Below are 25,465 nucleotides of genomic sequence, written 5' to 3'. Positions count from 1 at the left end.
CATGCCATCGTGACTGATTAGGTTTACTTAAAATGGAGATGTTTGACCATTTTATTACTATTTGTTACTATTTTATGCACCAAGATAAGCTTTTAATTTCCCCTGTTGTGACCCACTTAAATATAACTTGGGAAGAATCTGAGAAGCATTACATGAAAGAATATTATTGTAGTTTTGTGGGCCTCTGGGCTCTACAAGACTATTGAAAATGAAATTACAGTTAATTTTTTCACTTACTATAACTAGCACCGAGGATTTAGTTAGAAAGCCAAGCCTAAACTTTAACTATAGAACATCTAATGCCTACATTACAAGCTGCTAATCAGAAGAACTAGACTGAACATTAAGATATATCCTATTTTATTACATGGCCTCTCCCTGCAGTAGCAGTAAGCTTATTGCTTTATATGTGTGTTTTTGTTTGCTTGCTTAAGTATGAAAGATAGTTTCTCCACAGACATTGTGAGACAACAATAAAACTGAAAGTGCAAGGCAATCTTTTTTCTTGCTTCCTGTAATTCCTAAGCAGAGAGTAGTTTAAATTCTTCTCCAGCAGCTTTTGACAGTATGAACTAACCTGTAAATGTAGAAATTTACCAAACAACATGAACAACAGCACAGAAGTGCCCTAAGAGAAACACCTTTTCAAAGGGTCTTACTGCCTCCATAAGAAAGAATAAGAATTGTTTCTATATAATATTTCTGCATGAACTTAGTAAGCTCTCCTTTAAGATACCCAGTACTCCTTTGTGTAGAAGCATTCAAAGAACAATTACCAAGAATTTAGCATGGGTACCAAGGGACCACACATACCATCTGTAAAGATTAAACAAAATTTAATGAGAAATCACAGCTTAAGGGTGTAGGTTTCCAGCTGGTTCTGAGAAGCCAGTCTAAGCCTGCACAGTTCCAAAACCAGCAACCCCAGTGTCCGACCACTATACATCCTTGTTGACTGCATTGTAGCGGCATAAAGACCTAAGGCAGGAACCTTTCTAACCAGAAATGCGTTTCTGAGGCATTATTTTCCATCAGACTGGTTTAATATGTATGAGTCCTACTGCCAGTGAAGGTTGCCACTGGATACATGGCAAACAACAGGAAGGGGATACTGCCTTCCCATGACAACATTGTCCTAACAGCAAAGCTTGGAAAAGTTGACCTGGAAAGAGTGGAGCATCTACTATTGGCCATATCTGAAATATGAAAGGAGGAAAAAGTCAATAGAGAAAAGGAAATTGTAGTTAACTTGGCATGTAAAAGGTGCACTTTGAAGTTTAAACTCCTGTTCTTCAGATGTGCATCATTTAGACACAGCACATCACTGCTGTATCTTCCAGCATGAACGGAATTCTCCAAGAGATAAAATCATCAAAAGGTGAAAAGTATTATTTGTTTTCATTACCAAATCATTTTTAAAAATCATAGCCAAAGAAACACTAGGAAATGTCCTTTTCTCACATTTCTGTTGAGTCAGGCCTGACTCTGTCTCTTCCTGATACACGTAACACTCCGCTCTTGTATTTTGACCTGTCTGAAGGAGCTGCAAACCAGGCCATAAAATGTCCTGATATGTATTTTAAATAGGTTATATTCTCTTCAGATGCATTTTGTCATTTATCATGAGCACAGTGTACCTGGCAGTAGGGTGGCCTTATGAGCAGTAAATTGAGTGAAATTAGCATTTGAATTGATGCTACGTGAAGATAACAGCCTGCAATAATCCTATTTAACAGCTGTTAATTGCCTGCTATAAACCACAGTTCAGCAAATTTTGATCACACAACTGAACTAGCTCTGTAATATAAATGAAGAAAATATTCCAACTGATGCACAGAAAGAAATTTTTGAAGATGCACACTTTACATTTATCATCAATATAGATTTCATGCAGATACTGCATCTTCTAACTACGTGTAAATCATAACACATTGTCTGCATGCAAATATTGCCAAAATATTATATATAAATACATATAAAATTGTTTCTTTGCTTATTTATAGGGAAATATTAGGTTTGTATGTCTTAATGACAAATAACATTCTCCCAAGTTATGATCATATTGTTAAGAAAACATTTCTGTTTCTGTGTGTTGCCCATATCCACATGGCCAAAGCTGTTGGCAGTCCATCAGTAACACCATTCTTTCTTACTTAAGAAAAGCTGTAATTTAACAGCAAAGGAACTGTTGCTCCAAATAGTCCTGTACTTCTGTAACAGGGCTTCCTTCTGTACAGAATTAAAAGTTATATAGACTTAATTTGTGTTACTCTTTCTGTTAGTTTATTAGCCAGATCATTCTTCAGTCCAGCTGTTTTAGTAATAAATTTAGGATAAAATTCCATTTTTCATTTATTGTGAGAACTTATTAAGCTTAGTTTTTCTATGAGAGTGAAAAATTCCCTATACTGACCAAACCAGGAGAGAATATTAAGAGACTTCCCTCAAATGAAAGCCATCCCCTTCACTTATACCAACATAATTTTGGCAGGCTCAGCATAGCTGGATTACAGACAGATCCAGCCATGACCTCAGTTGATGTACCACAGGCTGACAAGAGAGTGGAACTTCTTGACAAGTAAGCATGTGTCATTAAAGAGCTCAACAATGTGTATTTAAGATACAAATTCAACTGCCAGTTGCAGTTCAAGGCTTGTAGACTGCTGAATGCACTTACTGCTGCCAATGTGTTCAGAATGCTGTTTCAGCACAGTCACAGCAAGTTTCTCAAAGCTCAAATTTTACCTGAGGTTGTGATACTGATCTTGTTTTTCATTTAAAGAAGGATTTCAAGACAAAGTGCAAGGAGTTCTTGCTTCTTTTAGAATGAGTGACTCTTTGAGGCTGCCTCATCTTAATGCACCCCAGGGGTCTTCTCACTCATTAAGTCTGTCTGCTTCTCAAACCTTGATGGATCATTCCCTCTGCTAGTCAGACACAGACATATTTTTGTGCTTCACACACTTTACAAATAGGAGAGTGGGTCCAGCTATCAAAACACTTTTAACTGTACAAACAATCCTGAGGAACCAACAGGGTAACTTTGTCACTGATTTCTGTTGCAGCTTCTCAGAGACGTATTCATCTGCAACTCAGGAATCATGCTGTCCTTTCTACCAGCATCCTCCATTTTAGAAAGTCTGTCTGTCTAACCCAGGTAAGATTTCAACATCTCCTTCTGGTTGCTTTCTTTGAGTCACTTCCTTTGAAAAACCTGCCCACCAAGGCGGGAGAGAAGGATTGTCAACTAAGGCTGATATATAGTACCTAGAGGTTTCTCTTTGCCTTTTAGATTAAGAATGAGGTGTGAGCAACTGCAGATATCCTGTAGATGGGTTGAAGACAAATTTCAACTCTTACTCAAATACAGATAATTTAGGACGTAGCATCCTAGCTGACTGCAGTCAGCCTGAAAATCAATTTAGAAAAAACCCACATCTGTCAGAGTGCTGATCTGACATACTGAGCAGCCATACAGATACAAGGGTGCTACACTGATGATGTGGGTATATGGACAAGAAACTGCAGATTAAGCTAAAAACAGATGTAAAGCAAATCTACTAAATACCTGTGAATAGTCTCTCACATGATAAAACAAACAAACAAAAAAAAAACCAAACACAAAAAAAAGAGAGGGAGCCTACTCCTCACACAGCTTCTTTACGCTTAGAAAGGGAGGCAGTAATTAATTGCAAATCAACTGATGTGTCATGACGTACAGCTATGCCTTGGCTTCTCCCAAGGATAATGGTTTGTCTATGTGCCTTTCCTCTACCTTAGATTAAATTAATCCAGGAGGAGGCAGTACTGATTCACAGAATCAGTCTACCAAAGTAGTACTGAGAGCCAGAATCAAAAGGCAGCTCTTTTAACCATCCTCCCGGGGTTTTGGGCAGACCCATTAAATCAGGGAATGAATACAGCAAACTATTTCAGCTCGCTGATGCATGCAGTAGATTGTGCGAGTATGTTAATTACTGCCTTTGGCAGAATATATTTCCCAAAATGTTAACACAGAATCTGGAAATAAAATGTCTCCTGGCACCACAACAGCATTTGCAGATACCGCACTCAGCTGTGAAGTATTAGGACAAGTTGCAGGGAAAAAACCCATAAAGTATCATGCCCACCACATCCTGATGAAATGCTATGAACCTAGACAGATTTTCTGCTACCAGCTGATCCCATTACACAAAGGACTTTCTGTACCATCATTTATAGGGCTTAGGTGCAAAAGCAGAACTTAGTCCTTTGACACCCTTCTTAGACCCTGGAAGCACAATTACATAACTCAATTTCTGTCAATAAAGTCCTTTAAATTTCAGCCACTGAACAAGCACAGTGCACCTGAGACTGCTCAGTACTAAGCTGCTTATTGTTTCTCCCAGGCCAAAGACGAGAACAGAGTTGGGAGGTGAAGTTGTCCACCATCCAACTTCCTTGTAGGGCCTAATCCATCAGGCAAGCAAGCCTTTCGCAACCCACTTTCTATATATCCAAACCACCAAGTAAGTGTTAATTTTTTTTGATGCTTGAGACAGAAACCAAACCCAGATCTCCCATCTCTCAGAGGGGGGCTTAATAAGGTATTTATTGCACCACAGAGAGAAGTGCAGACTTTTAAAGAGTTCAGCTGTGCTGCAGGTGAGCAGAGACCTGACTCCAGAGATTATTATTCATAGAACAAACAGCTTCAACAGAAAAGACTGGAAGAGATAAACCTGAAAATATTTTATAGGGAAATTTTTAATTATAAATTACAGTAAATTAAATGCCAGTGAGGTACGTATTTTAAAAGCCCCTCTTTTTCATTATTATTCATTAATTTCAACTCATATAATTTTATGAGAGAATATATACGTATTGCAAAATGCACAGCATGCATAATTCCCATTTGGGTTTTATTATTTTAACAGTAAACTGATATTGTTAAACTCAATAAACTGCTCCTAATTCCTATCTGTTTTGCCATAATGCCTTCTAATTTATATCAGCTCAGTAAGTTCATAATAACGGCCATTTTGCTTGAATAAAATGGATTTAAGTAATAGAAAATAATCTCCCATGGCAGCTATAAAATTAACCTATTACCAGCATTAGTGGCTTGAGAGATCTATACAATCTGAGAATCCTGTAACTGGGGAGAGTACACAACCCGAATCTCGTGGAGTTTACAATGTTCCTGACACAAGGCTGCAATATTGCTTTGTAGCATACTTGTAAAGGGGGCATAGAGAGAACATGTAACAGAAGTGCTGACACTGTCCTAACCATTGTAGAGAACCAGTACCTGAAAAGGGGCTTACAGGAAGGCTAGGAAGGGACTTTTTACAAAAACATGTAGCCAGAGGACAAGGAGTAATTGATTAAAACTGAAAGAGGGGAGAGGGTGGTGAGACACTGGTACAGGTAGCCAAGGGAAGCTGTGGCTGCCCCTCCCTTGCAAGTGTTCAAGGCCATGTTACACAAGACTTTGAGAAACCTGTTCTAGTGGGAGGCATCCCTGTCTGTGCAGGGGCGTTGGAAATAGATGATTTTCGAGGTCCCTTCCAACCCAAACCATTCTATGATTCTATCATCTATGATAAATGCAGAAAATAATTTACCCATTTAACTTCATACTGCATCATGGCATAAAGTCAACTGGCCATGGAAACGTTATCTAGAAAGTTCCAAAGCAGTACTGGCTTTGGAAATGACATCAAGATAGATCCAGGCAGCACCAGAGATCATCATAGAATGGTTATGGGGGACAGTATCAAATGCTTTGCACAAATGTAGGTAGATGACATCAGCTGCTCTGCCATTTTCCACCATCTCTGCAGCCTTGTCATAGAAGGCCACCAAATTGGTTAGGCATGATTTGCCCTTAGTGAAGCCATGTTGGCTGTCACCAATCACCTCCTTATTTTCCATGTGCCTTAGCAGATTTTCCAGGAGGATCTGTTCCATGATCTTGCTGGGCACAGAAGTGAGACTGACCAGCCTGGAATTCCCCAGGTCTTCCTTTTTCCCCTTTTTGAAAACAGAGGCTATGTTACTTTACCTATCATACCAGCACCATTATGCAAAGTTATGAGGGGAAAATGCTTCAGTATGTAACTCCAATTTTTCTGATGAAGAAAATAATCCAAAAGATCACACCCAAGCTCTCTTGAACATTCAGTTAAAAAACGGGTGGTTTTCTTCAATAGTTTTGAAACTATAGGTAATTTCTAAGGAAACACTGACCCTTCTAGCAGCAGACTACACTATTATGACCTTTCATTTTTTTCCAGCAAGTCTCAAGCACTTATTTGAAAATATGCCTTGCTATTTGCAGAGGTTAACTCCTCTATCATTACTAAATACATTTTAATTATGACAACTTCTATATCCTTAGTGGAAATTGCAAAGCACAGGCTGTCCAAACATATTTCCTTCCAGGTTTATTTAAATAGAAATCTTATTGTTTAAAGAGGAAATCTGCTCAGTGGAGGTATTTCCTCTTAAAGATTCACTTTTTTTTTCCTTAAATCAAAGTACTTTTAAACATTAAACATTTGAGCCACCATTTGTAGTTATGTCAGATCAGTCAAGGAGGTAGTACAGATCCAGAGAAAGCTAGATTTAAATGAGAATTTAGATTTGAAACATACCTGGGACTAGGGTTCATATTGACAGTGCAGGAGTACAGTTAATTAAAAATTAAAACAGTAGTAATATCCTGATCAAGATCTTCATCCAGGACAGACACTGACATTTCACCAAACTACAACTGCAAAACATGAGGATGTTCCAACATCCACAATATTTTCGTAAATGTGAGGATTTTCACTTCTGAGATTCCAGCTTTGAGTGCAGGCATTGGAGATGCAGTACACATTTGTACAGAAATAGCCAAATCATCTCACATCAAATCATACTCATTTTGCATAGATTGGCAACAGAATTTAAAACTCTTTCATTCCATATACATAACCATTAACTTAATCAGTTAAAAAAGCTATAAACTCAATCTTCCTAAGGAAAAGGCATACTAAAGCAAATCTCAACAGTATTTTATTTCTTTCCATCAAAATATCTTGCTAAAAAAAACCATCCATGCCCTCAGTTCATCTACTATCCTTTAGGTGCACTCTGTTAAGTGGAATGAACAATACTCAAAAGTTAATTAATTCCTTTTCTCTGTTTAAATACATAACTTTTAGAAATGTTTCTATCATATAGTAACAAGAAAATTTTGAAATTGCTGTTCACTACTAAAACAGACACAGGTCTTTAGATACTTGTGGTGGATTTTTGCCCTAAGACACAATTTTATTAAAGCTAAAAGGACAGGTCTGTAGCATCTGTATGTAAGCATATGCCTTTCACTCACTGGCAAACTTGGTTCACTTTTCTATTACCTAATGGGCAACTGGATAACTTTTGATGTCAGATTCAATTTAAATTCTAGCAGCTGTAGCTCTTTCAATATATGAAATGAATCATGCAGACTAAGCTCAGCTTGAATTTTGAAGTGTGCTATTAGGTGTTAGTAACCATAGCCTAATCAGCACAGCCTTGAACTATAGTTAAAGTGTTGACTGAGTAAAAAGTATGCATGAATCTGTTTGTACAAATGTATCCGTAAATTTTAGCCTCAAAAAAAATCCACAGAAGAACAAATTGAGAAATGAGGAAATATCTAAGAAAATTATTTCTTTTCAGAGAAGCATAGACATGTAGCCAGTAGGCCTGTGCAAGCCACAGAAATACAGCTGGCTTGTATGCTTTAATTAATGTGGGTCAGAGAGGTAAACGCAGCTTAAATTGTCCAACCCAGGTAGAGGCAATCCAAAATATTTTTGATATTTCAGGTTGCTTGCAAGACGGGAATTTTGTTGGGCATGTTTTCTAAAGAAACTATGTTGAGAGAAAGGAGAGGAGAAAAAAAAAGGAGAGAACATGAAGTGTAACAGCTTTGAAGCCTAATACTTCACTCAGATGAAACCCCAAGTAATTATCAAAACTTCCTTGAAATATTTCATTTGTGGTTACTTACTTAATCTCATGGTTATTTCTTTAAAAATTTGAAAATCAGCAATCATACCAAGGCTGCTGAATTTTAAATGTAAGGAAACAGTCTGAAACATTTTCCATATCAGGACTAACTCCTCATTTATTTTCTATTTAAGCGAGCATCGCTCTGCATTCAAATAGGCTGATGCTTACAGCAGTGTTGCAGTGATGGAATATCAGCCTATGTTATGAATACTGATGAAATTCATATTCCCTACTAATGTAGCACTGCCTTTGTCCAATCTCATTGTTAGGTGCCTTCCAATTCTAGCACAGAACTTGTATATATGCCTTTTCTATCATTCATTACAGTCAGTCTCTCTCTCTGTCCCCTGATGTCTTCAATTATATTCAGCCCTTGTTTTGAAATGGAATCCCAATATTGTCAGACTCACTTTAAAGGGCATTTTAATAATACTTAGGTTGTGTATAGAACTGTTCTAGACAAAAACAAAGTAAATGAGATTTTAGATAAGATTATTGTATTTTCAAAGACTCTCAAGGGATTGAGATGCTGGATTGCCCTTAGTTACAATGCAAATCGAACATCCAAATTCCTTCCATGAGACTGAAAACTTTAGTCTAATGTACAAAAGCAAGAACACTTGAAATTAAAGTCGACCTGCTGCACTGTCTCTAATCTTTTGTACCTTGGCATATTAAGATATTTCCAAACGTTGCATCACTGATGCAGCAGCAAATATATTTGCTTTGCAATTCCCAAATGTGACAAAGCTGAGTTTAAAAACCCTGCGGCACTCAACTTGGAATTACTTTAATTTCTGGGTTTGCTTCTGAACTACATTGCCTAAGTGTATTATTTTCTGTTTAATTTACTTCATTTTTAAAATAGATGCATAACTGATTTGACAACATTTCAGTTTACATTGTAATGATTTCTCCATAGATCTGCACTAAAATCTGTTTTCTGGTGTAATCACACATCAAGATTCAATGGAATTGCACTAAAACTGACCTGAGATTGTTGTGGTGCTATATTCTAGATTTCAAATTGTTTTAATATTGCAAAATCACTATTTTTAAAAAAGTTGATGTAAGATTAAAAACAGGTTTTAAAGTGAACTTGTACTGCACAAACACTGAAGTTATTGTACAAATATTTCCTTACTTTTAATCCCTTATATTTAGTAAGGGACTTCTGATATAATTTTGTGCTTTCAGTAAAAGAAGTTTACATTTCCTAGAGGTGCATATAAATTCATACAGAAGCAGGTAAAAGAATCTTTTTCTAAGTATGCAATGCAATACAGCCATCTGCACCTATCTGCATTGGCATAAAAATCAAACTTAAAAACAATCTTCCATCTACTTTTATTAATTATTGCTGAAGTTTATAACAAAGGCCTGAAGTTCAGCTTGTTTAAAAATAAGCAAGAGAGTTCAGACCTTTAGTTTTGAATAAAAACACAGTATCTTAGGACCCTCAGTAAAACAATAGAATCAAAGAATCATTAAGGTTGGAAAAGACACGTAAGACCATGACAACTGAACCATGTCCTGAAATGCCATGTCCACACATTTTTTAACACTTCCAAGGATGGTGACTCCACCACTTCCCCGGGCAACCTGTTCCAATACATGACCACTCTTTCAGTAAATCTGAACCTCTCCTCACACAACTTGAAGTCATTTCCTCTCAGCCTCTCAAAACTGCTGGTACCAGTTGCTGTGGATATGTAATAAATCACAAAGGGTCTATGCTGTTCTTGAGCCACTGTTGACATTTCCAGTGCTTTAATTCTGAACAAGGAAAACTGTACAACTTTTGGGGCTCAGGTATGTCATTCATGTACCACCTCCACTTCTGTTCAAATCAATATGGAAAGACGGTCTCTGAAAGACAGTGTCATGCAGAAGCAAGCAATGTGAGGGACATCTCACTGATGATGCTCCCTTTGACTACAGGATAATTCTGAGGTCACAGACTAGAATACAGTTTCCTGTTGGATCCTACAAAGGTACATGCAGCACAACCTCTTCAGAGTAACTGCAAAGGCAGAACTTCAGCAACAAAACTAAAATCTTGCTTTGCTTTAGCAAAAAGGAATAACTTGAGTAGTAGTTAGCAAGGGGACAGTCTTTTTTCCCATATGTCCCTCAGCACCTTCTGAAAGATAATCCTACAAATGCCATTACATCCTTGTGAGTAAAAATTTACCTCTCATATCAGAGTTTTAGCTATCTACTTCAGGGTCTGCTAAGCCCGCTTTTTGGCAAATCAATCAATTCTAGTTCAACCTTTACCAAAGTTTTGGACACCATTCCCCTAAGCTCAAGAACATTATTCCCTTCTCTGCTGCTAGGGTGTCCTGCTGTTAAGTATGAAGTGCTCAGAGTTCCACACTGAGTAACTGAGCATTGCTACTGCAGCTGGATACTGAGAATGTGAATGAAAATACTGTGAGACTCAGGCAAGAGCTCCTGAAGTCACTCCTTTCTGCTTCTTTGTGGTGTGAAGTGAGAGCTTCTTCCCTGCACAGGTCAAGGTCTGGGAGAAAGGAGTAAGACAAGATTAAATGCTTGAACATGTCTCAGCCTCATCCCTTCATTGAAAAAGAGCTGTGGGAACTGCAGCCAAGTTACTCTGTAGCCATACTGCAGCTTTCCTGATCTCTAAGGTATTTTTTACTATTTAAAAAAATGTGGTGTTTTTTTTTAATATTTGCCTTTAGAAGTAACTGCACCTTATCATGCACACACAAAGAGAGATTTCACAATCTTTTAGCAGCCAGATGACCCTCTGCTCACCTATGCATATATTGACAGATCACTACATTTTCCCATATAATGGGAGATTTCCCAATCTGTGTTTCCAAGTGGATGTAAGTATATTGAATTCGAGGCTTATTCTTTCCTCCTACTCATATAAAATCTCTTCCTTTTTACTATCAATTACCCCCATTATGACCTTTTTTTATAGAAATATTAAGATTTTTTTCAATTCCATACCCACACAACCAACTGTAGGAAGAATATTTTCATGATCTCACAAAGAGGACACGTGGGTGCTATAAAAATAAATGTGCTGTAGTTACGAGAAAGCTCAAATTGTTGTTGGCTTTTTAGTTAATTTTTTTAGCAAAATATTAGTATCATCCATAGTTTTAGAAGTAGGTTGAAAACTATTCCTGTAGTGCATATGCAAAGCCTCATCAATTTTGATAGTATGGCTATGCAAATATTCTCCCTTCAAGTACCTTAATGAATAATTAATATTGTGCTTAGAGATCTAGCTGAAAGCACCAATCAGAGGGTCCAAATAAATTGGGTTGGTATTGTGAAATTTCTCCCCATGCTCATCAAAAGGATTACTGTTTCTTTTAGAGAATAGCTTTAACAATATGAAATAAAGTCCTCTTGGAATAACCTGCTGATATCTGTATGAATAATCAGACCAGCTATAACTTAGCTGTTGTAGTGCTGGCTGGTTTTGAAAGGCACTTTCTGTAAAGGTACTGGTTTGTGATGGCAGAAATCAAACTGATTTGGAAAAGTTACAATCTCTTTTTGTCTTATTTTTCCTTCACCTTTGAAATAGATACTTTCAGCATGCCAGTTTGAAATAAAGAACAAGAGACAAAAGCCATTATTTTACTGCAGGAAGGACAGAAGGAAGCCTGCCAGAAGTTGTCTTATATGGAAAAAAATGTTATTTTTGCTTAAAGAATATTAGCTCTGTCTGTATTTATACCCTTCAGCAGTCTGGGTTTCAATGTGGCTCATGAATGGTACACTTTTAATGGATACAGGTTGGGCATACTGATACTGTGCATAGTGTTTCCATGCTATACATGCTCTAACTGAAAAAAAATAAAGCATTAAGGGGGCATACTGGAAGACACAGCTGTGACCTAAAGACAAGGGAGGCATTTTTTTCTTTCCCTGACAATATTTACCAGATCCATTTACCAGCAGTGAGAAATAACACGCTCATACCTAAAGACAGTAAAATCTTCATATAATCTCTTCTTTTTAAAAACATGTTGAAACCAATTCTACATAATTTCAGATAAATCCTGGCAGTCTGGCTCTACAGCAATTTTTATGTGTTGGTGTGTGCAATCAGACACAAAACATTTAAAAATACAAAAAAGAGCATTTTTCATGGAAAGTGATCAGAGAAACTATGTCAAGTTTTCTGCCCTCCTGCCACAATGAAAAAGCTCACCAGCCTGAATAAAACTTCATACCTCATCTCAAGTGGTACACAAGCCTATTGCCCTCCAAGACTTGCTCACTTTGTGTTACCATTTAGTTGGATCCAGGAAATTCCAGATTCAGATCCCCTGTATTTGCTTTTTCTGTTTCCAGTGTAGGAAAGGTTCTCAGTTCAGCAGAGGTGTTAAAATACTGACTTAAAGCATAGATTTTAGAGCATCTGGGGGCATCCAGTCTGTGTCCTTTGCTGAGAAACACTAAAACGATTGAAGGAAATATGAACTGGGATCCATTTAGGCAGATGGACATCTGCATCCATGACAGTGTTTCAGAGCACATGCAAGTTTCAAACCACTTTATATACTTTATAAGTATATGTTTTATACACTTTTTAAGTGTAAAAAGTAAACTTAGCAAAGCACTGGAACGGAATTACTAGAGTGAGTGGCACTGCAGTAAGACCTCTCTTGCATCAGCATCACATATTGCTTATGGATTCAACACTAGTGTAGCTACATTAATTTGCCTCTCCTCTCAGCAGAAGCAAGTTGCTGCTGTTATGCTTTAGCCATCTCTTTGCACAACACTGTCAATTTGGGCATCAAAATACAGGTTAAAAAAACAACAGAAGTGTTTTGTTTGGGTTTTTTTAAGTGGAATTTCTAATGTGTAAAAATAATTAGTTCCTTTTACCCAACTTTGTTTCTGTTTCGACACCTCCCACAGGACCAAAGTATTAGCATGAGAAAGGATGGATGGCCATGCCATACTGTCTGTGCTTACTGAACAAACATCTGTGGTTGAAAACTGTTTTTCTATCGTGGGAAAGCACTTCCATCACCAACATGAAAAACTGATCTGGATTATGCAAGGCAGCTGGTTTGTTTCTGGGTATACAGGATTGCTGAAAGGGAGACAGGGGCTGAATAATCCTAAAAGAATTGTTAAGACTTGTAACTGTACTTCAGTTTCTTTTGTTATGTCCTTTTTGACCATTCTACAATGTCTTCATAGCTCCTTAAAACAGAAGCCCAAGGCGTTAAGGATGTTATTAGAACACCTGTGAGAACACATGAAATAATCATAAAAGCATATATAAGAGTTTAAAGGCAGTAGATACCATTGCAATCACCAAAGTTTTCACAAGTGTTTAGTAACTCAGTGTCTGGTCGAGTATACATCTAAATGGACATTTGGTCTTAAATCAAAGGTTTCAAAGAAGTTAGGAGAAAGACCACCTCACCTAAAAGAACTAAGAACATGACTTAACTTACTGGAAATTACAGAGATATGCCAAACTGTAGCTAATACATAAATTGTCTAAACTGTGTTCTAACAATGTTCAAACACTAAAAGCAGCTTTAACTTTAACCATCAGCAAGTCTTTGGTAACATGCCCAATCCAGAAATTTAGATAAGGAAAAAAAGTTAGAACCAAGCTCAAACATGTCACCATTTAGGTGGTGCAGACCAGCACTATTTTAACAATTAATTTTAATAATTTTTGAAAGATTACTGAAGCATGGAGAAGATATCAAGGTAACCGGTACACTTCACCTTCTTTTATGCCTAACATCAATGGGACATACTGGCCAGAATTAACTTAAAATTAGGGAAAATTGATTAATACAAGAGTACAAACCCTTGATTCTGGCTGCTTCCAATGTTTATTGCCACACTTAGAGTTCATAGTGGTATTTTGGCACTTTCTTGTCTTAACAAAACTTCAGATTCAATTCCTCTTTGTCAATTTAGCTTATAAATAACCCTTGATAAATGCATCTTCATCCATAATCATCACTGAAAAATGTAAATATTTTGTTGATGGCTGTCTAAGTTGATGATCAAATGAGACACTGAAATGACATCTTATTTTCACTGCCAGACCAACATAACCTAGCAAGAGCAGCAAATAAGTTGTTTTCACTGCAATAAAGTGTGACAAGAAAAAAACTTAAACAATTCTTTCAGTAGTTGAGATATTCCATAAAACCAACACCAACATACTTGTCTTCCTCTTTAAGTCTAAAGTCTTCATGTCTGAGCAACAATGCCGAGAAGATTAGAATGAGATCAAAACACTACACTGATATAAGATTAAAATATCACACCAGGTTCAAAACCAAAATTTCACCCACTCCACAGTGGAAGAGTTACCAGAAGCAATCCAGTCTAGTTTTGTGGCTTTTCATCCAAAAGGACATCTAAATATATCTGATGGAGTTTTCTGAGGAAAAGCAGATCTGCATAACAATTATATTAAGAGATTCACTAACAGAGCAACACTTGCTCCTGACAAGTAATTAAAGCCAGACAAGCTGAAAGCATCTTCTTCCTTTTTCATCTAAGAATGAAACTCAGCTTCATTGTTAGTAACACCTTTCCCTTCTACAACTCAGCCTTTGTGCAAATAAACATGCCCCAGCCACAGTTCAGACCCCACCCTTCCCACTCACTCTCCTCCCTTCTGCCAGTTAATCTATGATTTTGCAGCCACTGTTATGATTACCCCTCTGTTACCCCTCATACACATACTCGTCTTCTGGTCAAACTTCACAGTCTTTGTACATCTCCCTGAGCAGGAAAGAAAGCTGCCTGAATCCATGATATTCTTTCAGACATATGTATTATTGACAGAAAATGCCTTCTAATACCCTTTTAAATGCCTTTCATCACCACACATTCCTCCTCTGATCAGTTTCCTTTTCCCTAGAAGCTGTTTAAGAGTAATGTCTCAAATCTGTAACTAAAGTCACATGCAGGTAAGGCCTGTACATTCTCTGAAGTTGTGAAGAACGTTCTAGAAGAGATGAAGGAAGAAAAAAAAAAAAGCTTAAAGTCAAAACCAGTAATAACATACACCCTCAGAACCCTGGTGGAAGTTGTTAAGTGTTTCAGTCTAGGAGATATCTTGCTTTATTGAAATGTCCCTACCCGCACATGCTAAATGTGTACACAAAACACTCTGAATAAGAAAGATTCTAATATTGAATTACACTCATCATCATACTGTACTTCTGCATACAATGTGCAACACCTTCTGGAAGAGCAGCTTAACAAGATCAGTTCAATTACAAATTTCTGTGCAGAAGAACTAAGGTTGTTTTGCATTACATTAATTTATTTTTTAATGTGTTTTGCTCCTTTTCTTCCTCTGCAGACATAGATCACATTCTAGTTATTTTCTGCAAAGGGTTCATTATACTGTGCTTAATAACTCAGAGAACCTGGCAATTTTAGTAGCAGATTTTTTAATTCTTAGGCATAGCATAAATGAATGGATGTATTTCCCAATACATGCATTCCTTCAAAGAAGTCAAAATGCAAAACACTGATCTGCACTTGCATGTGTTTTTTTTTCCTTCCTCTCTCCCATTGTGTCTTTGCTCTCTATAAACACAAAAGAACAGGCAGAAATCACACAGGCACGGTTGATTTCTAGTAACCATGTTTACTAACTAGACACAAATATGCATGCTTAGGTCCATATGTGTACTGCTGTTCTGATTGACTTCTGCCAGCTACTGAAATGAAACATGGCTCCCAAGCTGTCTTAAAGGCTCCCAAACTATTTTAGCACTTGATTCCCATTCATTCAAAAATTGTAAATGCCACATTTTTCAAAGCACTGCAGTCAGAACTGGTCTTATCACTTGCAATACAAAACACATACAGAAAATTATTCTAATCCACCATAATAGCACAACAGTTCCCAGTGACACATACAGTTGGTCTGCATAGATTCAGGAAGATAATTCTAAAAGTCTTCTTAAGCTTATACAATTATTTTTCTTGCAAAAGATAAATGTATGTAGCTAATATTAAAATTTTCCAAGAAACATTCAAATCCTGACAAACTTTGTCAACAAAGATTCCTCTGGTCATTAGACAAAAAAAAGGCAAGCAGGAACACCTGATCAAAAATTGCAGCTGGAGCTGCCAAGCAAGGAGGCACATGAGGCTCCAGAGTCCGAACCTTTTAAACTCTCAGCTCCCATACTCCATAAAAACATTTTTGCCACTAGGTCCAGATTACTCTAGGTATTTAAATCCTAATTTTTCACATTACGCTTTCCTGCTAATATGAATATTTTTATAAAGCTTTATTGAAGAAGCAAAACAACTCTACAGAAATACTAAGAAACCCAGGGATTTCTGAGTGCACATCATATACCACTCCTGTTTAGAATGTACTTGATGTCATACAATATTCATATTTTACAAGGGAAGAGGAAACTTGTTAAAGGAGAAAAAGCCCATAGCATTTCTTGTAGTGTACATTCTAGATTATTTATCTTCACTCTTCTTTGTCCATGTGAAACAAAGGTCCTGATATCTTGCAAAGTTTTTCCCAGTCTTTTAATGCTCTCCCAAGTATTTTTAACAAAAAAGGTTATCACGTCTAATGGTTCAAGCTAGGGGCATCTTCTACACAAAACTGTGCTTCCATGAAGGCACTGCCATCCAGAGACGAATTTAACTCCAGTGCCTTAAAAAATAGTGGAAGAGACAGAAGATCTCAAGATTTTAATCCTTTCTGGGGTTAATTCCATGTGGTCAGTACCATCCATCGTCTGTACATTGCCTCATGTAAGGCAGCTTACTGTGCTATGTTCAGGTTTGCACTTCTGTCACACTTCATGGTGTTTTCCTACAACTGATTCAAGTTACTTATGATCACACTTGCTACATCTCTTCCCCAACTAGTGAAAACAGCATGCTTACTAACAAGGCAATGTTCACAGTTCTCCTGTTTTGGAAACTGCATGGAATAATCACAAAAGGTACTTTTACTGAAAAAGACAATGACTTTTTACAAACTCCCTTGTAACTTCATCTGCTGTTTCTCTAACTTCAGATTTTATTTCTACCAGCTGTTGCCCTAGTGATTTTGCAGATGGTTACACGGGCAGATGGACTGGAAGTTCATACTATAAACATGCAGCAAAGCAGAATCCATGGCTTTGCACTTCTTCAGTCACAAGGATCTGCAGAGATGTCAAAGACATGTTATTCCCCATTTGGCAATATGCTTTGATTGCTAATTAATGCAAACAGCTTGTTGTCTACAGTAATACACAATTACTTCTCAGTGACCAAATGGCTTACAACAATTTCAACAAGCAGTTCAGGAGCCAAAAGCATTCCATAAATAAGATGCTGACACTAAGCTTGTGTACTTTTATTTAAAGATGCAGTATTATGGCCATCTGGAAAACTGTTTATTTAATACCATCCAGCAACATGGGACTTGCCACCTGTTAATTGGCAAGTTATCATCAAAACAGGTAGCCAAAGGCATGAATGGATCCAACATTCATGGCTAGGGAGAAAGAAAGAGACAATGACTGACTTATAATAGCTTATTTTTTGGACCATTCATTTCTGAAGAAAACAGTCCAATTCCTATGGCAAAACATGATGGAATGAATCTTAGCACTGGAAAGGTATTTTACTGTTTTAGAGAGAAACAGACCTCCTCTTTCTGTCTTTCTTGAAGAAAGTGTAAGAGTCTTGGGTTAGAGTTTGCAAAAAGAATGCATGAGAAAAGTCTAAAGCTTGGACTTACTGCAAGCTCTGCAGACCTACCACTGATGCCATTTCTGGAGAACATGGATGGCTCTTCCTTTCCAGCACATCAATCTATAGCAGTATGAAGAGACTCAAACAAGTCTGACAATTTAGAGCAACTCCATGAGGTGGCACTGAATGCTAATTAACTTCCTAGAAATTTTTCCCCTGAGGCCAAACATTTTCTGAAATGGTCTTGTAGTAAACACATCTGAAAACAGTGAATGATTCATGTTCTGTGCTTACAGCCCACACCAAGTTCCAAGCACAGAAATCCTTTTTCACAGAACTAGATGGCCAGAAAAAGGGATAGAGCACAGAACAGAGCATGAGCTGGATTTTCCATTTAATAAATACATATTTAGGATTTAACATATATTACTTTTGTACAGAAATTCTGTTTGCAACCAAGTTAGAAGGAAGAAACCCTGACAGGATTTTAGGTTACACTTTTAAGTAGGGTTTAAGTCATTAGAGAACACATGAACCAACAGCTTCTGTCTGCATTCCCATCGTGCCACTTAAGTGTTGAAGTAGGGAGTGTAGAAAGAAGTTTCCATTGTTATCCTGCAGGATTTTTTAGTGTGTTGAAATTCCTGTTACCTTAAAGACTTCCAAATCACAAGGCAGAAATAAGACACACAAAAGAAATAATAATCATGCTACATTACAGAAACACTAATATTTGCTTTATATGCCCTTTCTCATGAAAACATAAAACACTTCTATTATTTCCCTCATTATTATTTCATAGATACTATAAAACACCATGGGTCACAATATTAAGTGCATACCCATTTTTTTTAAAGTAAAAATGCACTTATTACTATATTCATAGTGTAAAGCAGTAAGAGAAATCTCACCCAAAAAATAATAAAAATTATAAAAAGTTAATAAACACAAGTCTCTGGCTTGGAAAGAAGGCATATATTAGAACTACTGGGTACCATCAAATCTGATTTTCACAACATGAACTGTCCACCAGTCCTTATTCTGAACTAAATAAAACCAAATTGTATTTGCTTATAACTTCTGGACAGGAGGGAGTGGCACACACGGCAAGCAAAAAATGAGGGTCAAATTTTAAAGAAACAGGCCTTGCTGAAAAAGAAACAGGTATCAAAGTATATACGCTTTCGTAGTGGGAGTATTCAAATATATCACTTGCACAAAGTAGAACAAAACTGCAATTTCTTACCTTCCCCATTTCATTAATGAGATGCTGCTGACATACAGGAAGTAAGTTCTGAATCCCTAAGCCAAGTAATGCCACATTTAGTTTTGAAGAAGTACCTACCTGCAATGGCATAAACCATGTGCAAGATGTACAAATACTAATTTGCAGGGCTCAGTCATGCACAAATCTGTATTATATACACAGATATACCTTTAAAATACCTCTCAAAAAACAATCATTGCAAGGAGATACAAGACAACACTGCATCCTACAAAGGAGACAATCTGCTTAATGTAATTCTAATCCTACCCTCATTTCTTACCTGCTTCTCTCTACAGTTTTCTTTATTTCCTGGTAATAGCCCCAACTTGGGCACCATTTTTCACCTGTTACTGATGCCTTCATGAATATCTCTCTTCTACTGCAAGTACTACATTTCCAGCTATATTGTCAGTGGAACTGAGTTTTTTTCTAGTCTACCCACCACCCTTTTTGTTAAAAGCTTTATTCCCTCCTTGGCTGTGTCTCATTTAAACATTCAAACTGACAGTCTATTAGGTGTTCTGATGGCAGCTTCTTAAGAGATTGAGGCCTTTTGTGTGTCAGCCCCCTTGACACACAATCTAAATGTAGCAGTGAGGTGACAGGCACAAAGAATATCTTTCAGAAGTTAGAAAGTAAGAGAGATTTGCACAAAGTAAGTGAAAATGCTCTGAAAACACAGCTCCTCTAGAAATGGGGTTGCAGGCTCTCTCAGGGTAAGGCAGCTATTTGGATTGCCCACACAATCAGCATTATCAGGCAGTTCCAGGAATGATGGAAACAAAGTAGGTGTGCAGAAGTTTTAACTTTAAAGGTCCTTCTTGTGTCTGAAGACTAACATTGTGGTGGGAGTTCCCAGTCATTTCCCTGCGCTGCTAGTGCTGCTTCCACAGATGGCAGAAATCACTCAAATTATCAAAAACTGGAGGAGAATAGAAGGGTTTGGACACCAAGACAACTGTACGAAAAGCTCCTTGTTGAGTAGTATAAAACTGATCTAGTATTAGTTTGAAAACTTTGAACTTGGTGGCTTATTCACATCACCTACTTCTGCAGGTAACAGACACAGGACAGAGACTCTACTGAAGGACCTTTTACTTCCTTGTATTAACAGCACATAGAGATACAAACAACAGAGCAAGAACGATGATGCCAACAACTCCCTAAGACCTATTCTTATTTATGGTAATAATTTATTGACATTCCCAGATTTATGATCATTGCTATTATCACCTTTTAAGACCATCCAAGTATGCCTATTTCACTTTGTCCATATATTCAAAGATTTGCCTTTCAGCTATTTCTATTAATAGCTCTGATCACCTAAATAAAGGAACTAGGGAACTCAGTTGAATGTATTATTTATCTAACTCAGATGTCTACTCACCCATCTACTTGAAGCCCAGATGGTTGGAAATAATGGATGGAAGTCATTGTTTCACTCCTGCAACAGATGTCACAGAAGCAGACTTTGTCCTATACAGGAAGAAAGAGCACTGATTAAAAGAAAAAATATTTAAAAAAAATAATAAACAAAAAAGACTAGAATTCCCAAGCTCAGCCCACTTCAGTCACAGAATAATACTGGAATACTATGTGCTACTGATCTTACTTCAGAAATGTATGTCTTTTGTAACTTGCACTGGAACTTACTCTAACTGTTGCAGTATTCACTATTAAGAAGCAGATTCATGCAAAACAAAGCACAGAAAAAGGCATGTAATAGTAATTCAATACATAAAAATAAAGACATCATGCATTCTTTCTTCATCTTTACCTTCCCTGCCTTTCTTCTTTACTCCCCTCTTCCTTTTTCCCCTCTTCTTTCCCCAGTGGCAATGTAGTGTCACCAAAGGATAGGTGATAGTAAAATATTCTGCTTTCTCCCCTTCCTCTTTGTCCTACTACATTCTTTCCTTGTGGACTGAATGGGCATTTCTTTCCTACTGAGGAAAACTCAAGCTGAGAGCTCTTCTCTGTTCTAAAATAGGGTGTTCTGTCTTTTATTCTCTGCAACTTCAAGGTTCACTCTCACAAATAAGTGTCTCCCATTAATCTTGTTCACTGAATTTGCTGACATTTCAATATAATTATTATGACTCGGTCCGTAGCAGAAATTCAGTTCTTTATTACTCTTATTTTTACATGGACTCTTAATGGCCCCAAAATTCATCTCAATACTATATTGTACAATGGATTTGCTTTTTCTACAACTTCTTAATAAGTCTCACATCAACAGAAACCTGTAGATCATACTGTCATTGTAAATATGTATCTGCAGTTAAGAATTTTCCAAAAAGTGATCCACAACTAATGAGATTAAATAAAAATCAACAAATTCCAGCTCCTCAATTTACCTGATCCTTCCAGCTATTATTTTAAAAGTTTCTATGCATATATATACAAAGGTTGTTGATATCTGTGATTGTCAACTATTATGTAACACCTTATCAGCCATTTTAAACAATTATGATTTCACTGGTTAAGTATCCCATTCATCTTGCCTCTCAATTAAGTTCTCCGCCATTTTGAGCATCATGTGTTCAATGCCCAAACAAAACATCCAAAAAAACCTTTCTGGTTTAATCTAATTTTTTCACAGATGCATGAAAGAGCACTGAGAAAAGTGGATCTCTCTCCTTAATTCTGCACTGCTGGCAGATTAAGGCATATTGCACTCTCAAGATACACTCAATTTTTGAACTATGAGCCACAGCTTGGTTGTCTTACTAAATTTAGCACACACTAATTTCTTTCAATCCAGATTTTTCCTTGAAATATTTCCCTTTCTTGAGGCTTTTAATAACCACTCATATTTAAATACCCCTACTTTCTGCTGAGTTAGCAATTTATTGTTATTCTCATATGAACTCAGTGAAAACAATGAAATATAATCTACTACAAGATAAAAGTAATTGTGTAATAGACATTAAGTTATCCAAGGATAATTATTCAAACCCTTCTGTGGCTCTATACTTTATTACAATATAGTCTGTTTCAGAAAGAATTAGTGTTTTCAAGAAATAATAATCAAGAAACAGACTGTAAAATATTTTTAAACAGATGTGTTTTTTCTTTACCTTTTCTTACATTCCTTAATTTTAATAATTTAAGTAATTACTGAAAGCATTATACAATTTCTTGCCTTTAAATCTGTATGCATTCATGTGAGGGCTTTAAAAAATGTAGACGGATTGAGCTGTTGAAAAAAAGACTTTTATCACTTATTGTTGTATAAATAAAAAATCAGGACTGAAAGTCCAGTATACTGCACATTTCATCAAAAAAAGTCAACATTGTACATTCTTCAGCTAGAAAGGCACTGCATTAATGGCTGCAGTCACCACTGAAATCCTGAGATCTGTTGTCAACAGACCATGTAGAACAGGACTTTCAGTAAAATGGAATTATTCCAAAAAACTTGCATTATTTTCCAGACAGTTATGCTACCAGAAGCAGGACCAAAGCTCTTTGCATAGCCAAAAGTCAAGACTTGTATTATGCAACACCTTGATTATCTATAATGTGTATCATGCTGAGCCATTCATCCAAGAACATTCTTTGCCTCCATTAGGGAGAGAGGTAATTTAACCTCTGTACTAGTTCATTTCTCCCAGGATTGCCAGTCTTGTGAGAAACTACAAGATTAGCTTTACAGTGAGAACAAATGTGCATCAGGCAGAGAAATTTAACCCCAACTTCACCCTAAGACTGATAATACAACACTAAAGGAACAGAGTTTTTCTCTTAACCTGTTGCAGGTTGATAAGGTGAAGTATCTTATTCATTAGTAAATGGTATAACTATTCTAGGTTCAGCAGCAGAGGTTTTAATAACTTATTGACAATCTTTTTATTCCCTTAATATACTACTTTGTTGGAATGGCCAAAATCATTATGCAGGACAGAGTGTACTCTGGGAATCAGCCTGTGTAATCCAACATCCTTCACTCCTGATGAGTTACTTCCAGTCTTGTCTAATTCTGTACCTCTCTAAATCCTCTTTCGAGAGCAGAGCTGTTCATTCAGTCAGTGGCAACGAATCAGTCTCAGTACAGACACACATCATTGTGTCATTAGAACTTCAAAATGCCTTTAAAATGCACGCAACATGGGACAATATTTTCACAGTGCTGAGAAGAGCTAAAATGTGCATCAAACATTAACAGGCTTGTCCCATCATGCCCTACAATTAATAAAAAGTAATGAGTAAGGCAAGTTTATCTGATGTTGTTCTTTGTACTTAGCTATACTCACTAGTATTATTACTAACAAGTGCTTGGATATGAAAACAAAGAAATGGCCATGTAGTGCTTAGCTATGTAAACAACAAGGAAATGTTGACTGGGCGTGGGATGCTAAAAATTAAAGTCTTGTCTTCACAGGATTGAATGAAGCTCCCATGTACTGCAAAACATCAGGCTGAATCCCCTACGAGGTGTCAGGGACCTCATTCCTGGTGTTAGTTTGAGGGGAGACTGAACTAACAGGTTTGGATCTGTACACATTTAGTGGGGAAAAAAACCTGACTTTAACTAAATGTGTCTTTCTGACCCCAGGGAGTTTAGGGGTGAATAAACATAGAATTCCTACCAATGTCTGCTTCAGACTTTGGTATTTTTGTTCCATCACACATGAGCTGAGCAGACTTTGACTAAAACATGAAAAGAACACTTCAATATGGCAAACTAGTACTGAAATCAGGTGAACGGGCAGATCAAAATGAACAAATGAAATCAAAGATACAGATTCATTCTCTCTTTGTTCAAGATAAATGCAACTCAGTCTCAAGACACTTGAGGTTTGTTCAAGGAGTGATTACAGCCCAGCTAATCAGAAATAACAAATGCAATATATCAAATTTAAATCGTCCTTCTAACAAGGTCAGCAGAGAACAGGTGAGCAGCCCAAATTCCACAGAAATTACCATATGAAACAATGTTAGGAAAACTATAAGGAATTTAAAAGTCAGAGGGTATCTTTTCTGCATATAAATTAGCAAAAGATCAAAAGCCTGACCTGAGATTTTCTGATTCACGTTATTCAACACTTGGAATTAGATCTTATACTAGTAGAATATGAAATGGACTTTTCTGACATTTCCCATAAAGTGTAATTCTTTCCATTTTAGAAAGACTGGAGTTATTAGAATTTTTATTTTTCTCCATTTCCACCCTATTGGCAAAGAACATTCCCAGACTATTTGGCCATACAGCAAACCGAAGAAAAGCATGCAGATTTTTGAGAGAAAGCAAAGTGCATTGAGACAGAAGTTCAAGACTTCTGATGCATTTCATTTATATATTTCAATTATCTACTTTGATCAATTTATGTTAAGAAAAGCATGTTTTGTCCCACAGTTCCAAATCAGAAACAGACCTGGACATTTGCCATACTCCCTTTACATACAAAATGTGGAATTTTTTAAAACAGAAAACTGATTTACAATAAAGTCTTAAAAATTTGTCTATGATTACATTGGAATCTAACATTCCACCTTGATAATAGATGATTTTCCACAAAACTTCCTATAACAAAATGGTAACGCTCACAAAGGAGCATTCAGATTCACCTCTCAGTTTTCTCCGGATGTTTTCTGTCTTGTCTTCTTAGCCCTCTGATGTTTCTCTTAATTAGTTTGCCAGAAAAAAACAAAAACAAAAACACACCCAACTTTCTGCTTGCTCTTAGTCAGTCTTCACAAATAGTCTATAAAACACTAATTCTATACTCTCAACATAGATTTGTACTGTCAATATATCTTCCAAAAGCTCAGGCACAGTAGGAATAAATTGCACTAGACCTCATAATCACCTTCAATTTTAGACATGTCCTAAGTTCCTTTACATTCTTCTGAGTGTGCCACGTGGGATCTCTAACAAGTACCATGTATAGACAGTGACAGAAATTGGCAACATAATGGGGAAAAAAAACCAAAACACTTTATTTCCTTTGACTTCAAAACCCCAGTGTGTAACTTTAGTTTCCTGTACAAAACCTTTAGCATCAAGAATTTTTGTATTGTTACTGATAATTATTGCCACTGATATCTACGGTCAAGGAGCCAGAAAACAATCTACAGAGAGCCATGAGAACCATGCAAACCTCTGGCCAGATGGTACTTCAAGGCATAGGAAAAGCAGATTCCACCTAACTTGGCAGTGCCATCACTGATGTCACGTTATGACACACACTATGCCAGTTTGGTGATAATAGTTAAATAAGGCAAGTAAACTTTCAGAACCAGATACATCAGCTTTAGAGGGGTAGTGCAGTGAGTGTTCTACATTAATAATGTATCTTTCTGCAATTCATCTGTCCTATTCAGGCTTGTACATCTCAAACACCACCTGCTTGCCACATCAGCCTAGTGGCTGGCAACCTTCTTATACACACCAGATCCGACACTGAAAACTCCCTGTTTACATCCTTCCTCCCAGTCACAGATCTGCTT

General features: G+C 36.8%; 1 long non-coding RNA gene across 1 annotated transcript in view; it reads right to left on the bottom strand.

The window, feature by feature from the left end:
* LOC127388492 (uncharacterized) overlaps positions 1–25,465 on the bottom strand; it is a 328,289-nt gene that overhangs the window by 254,848 nt on the left and 47,976 nt on the right. Inside the window, exon 3 of the long non-coding RNA XR_007890392.1 lies at positions 20,400–20,488. This is a non-coding gene — a long non-coding RNA (uncharacterized LOC127388492). The remainder of the gene's footprint in view (positions 1–20,399; positions 20,489–25,465) is intronic.

This window comes from Apus apus, chromosome 10, assembly GCF_020740795.1.
Source record: "Apus apus isolate bApuApu2 chromosome 10, bApuApu2.pri.cur, whole genome shotgun sequence".
Taxonomy (NCBI): domain Eukaryota; kingdom Metazoa; phylum Chordata; class Aves; order Apodiformes; family Apodidae; genus Apus; species Apus apus.
The sequence above is the reverse complement of the archived record's forward strand: the minus strand, read 5'-3'. Positions and strand labels throughout refer to the sequence as shown.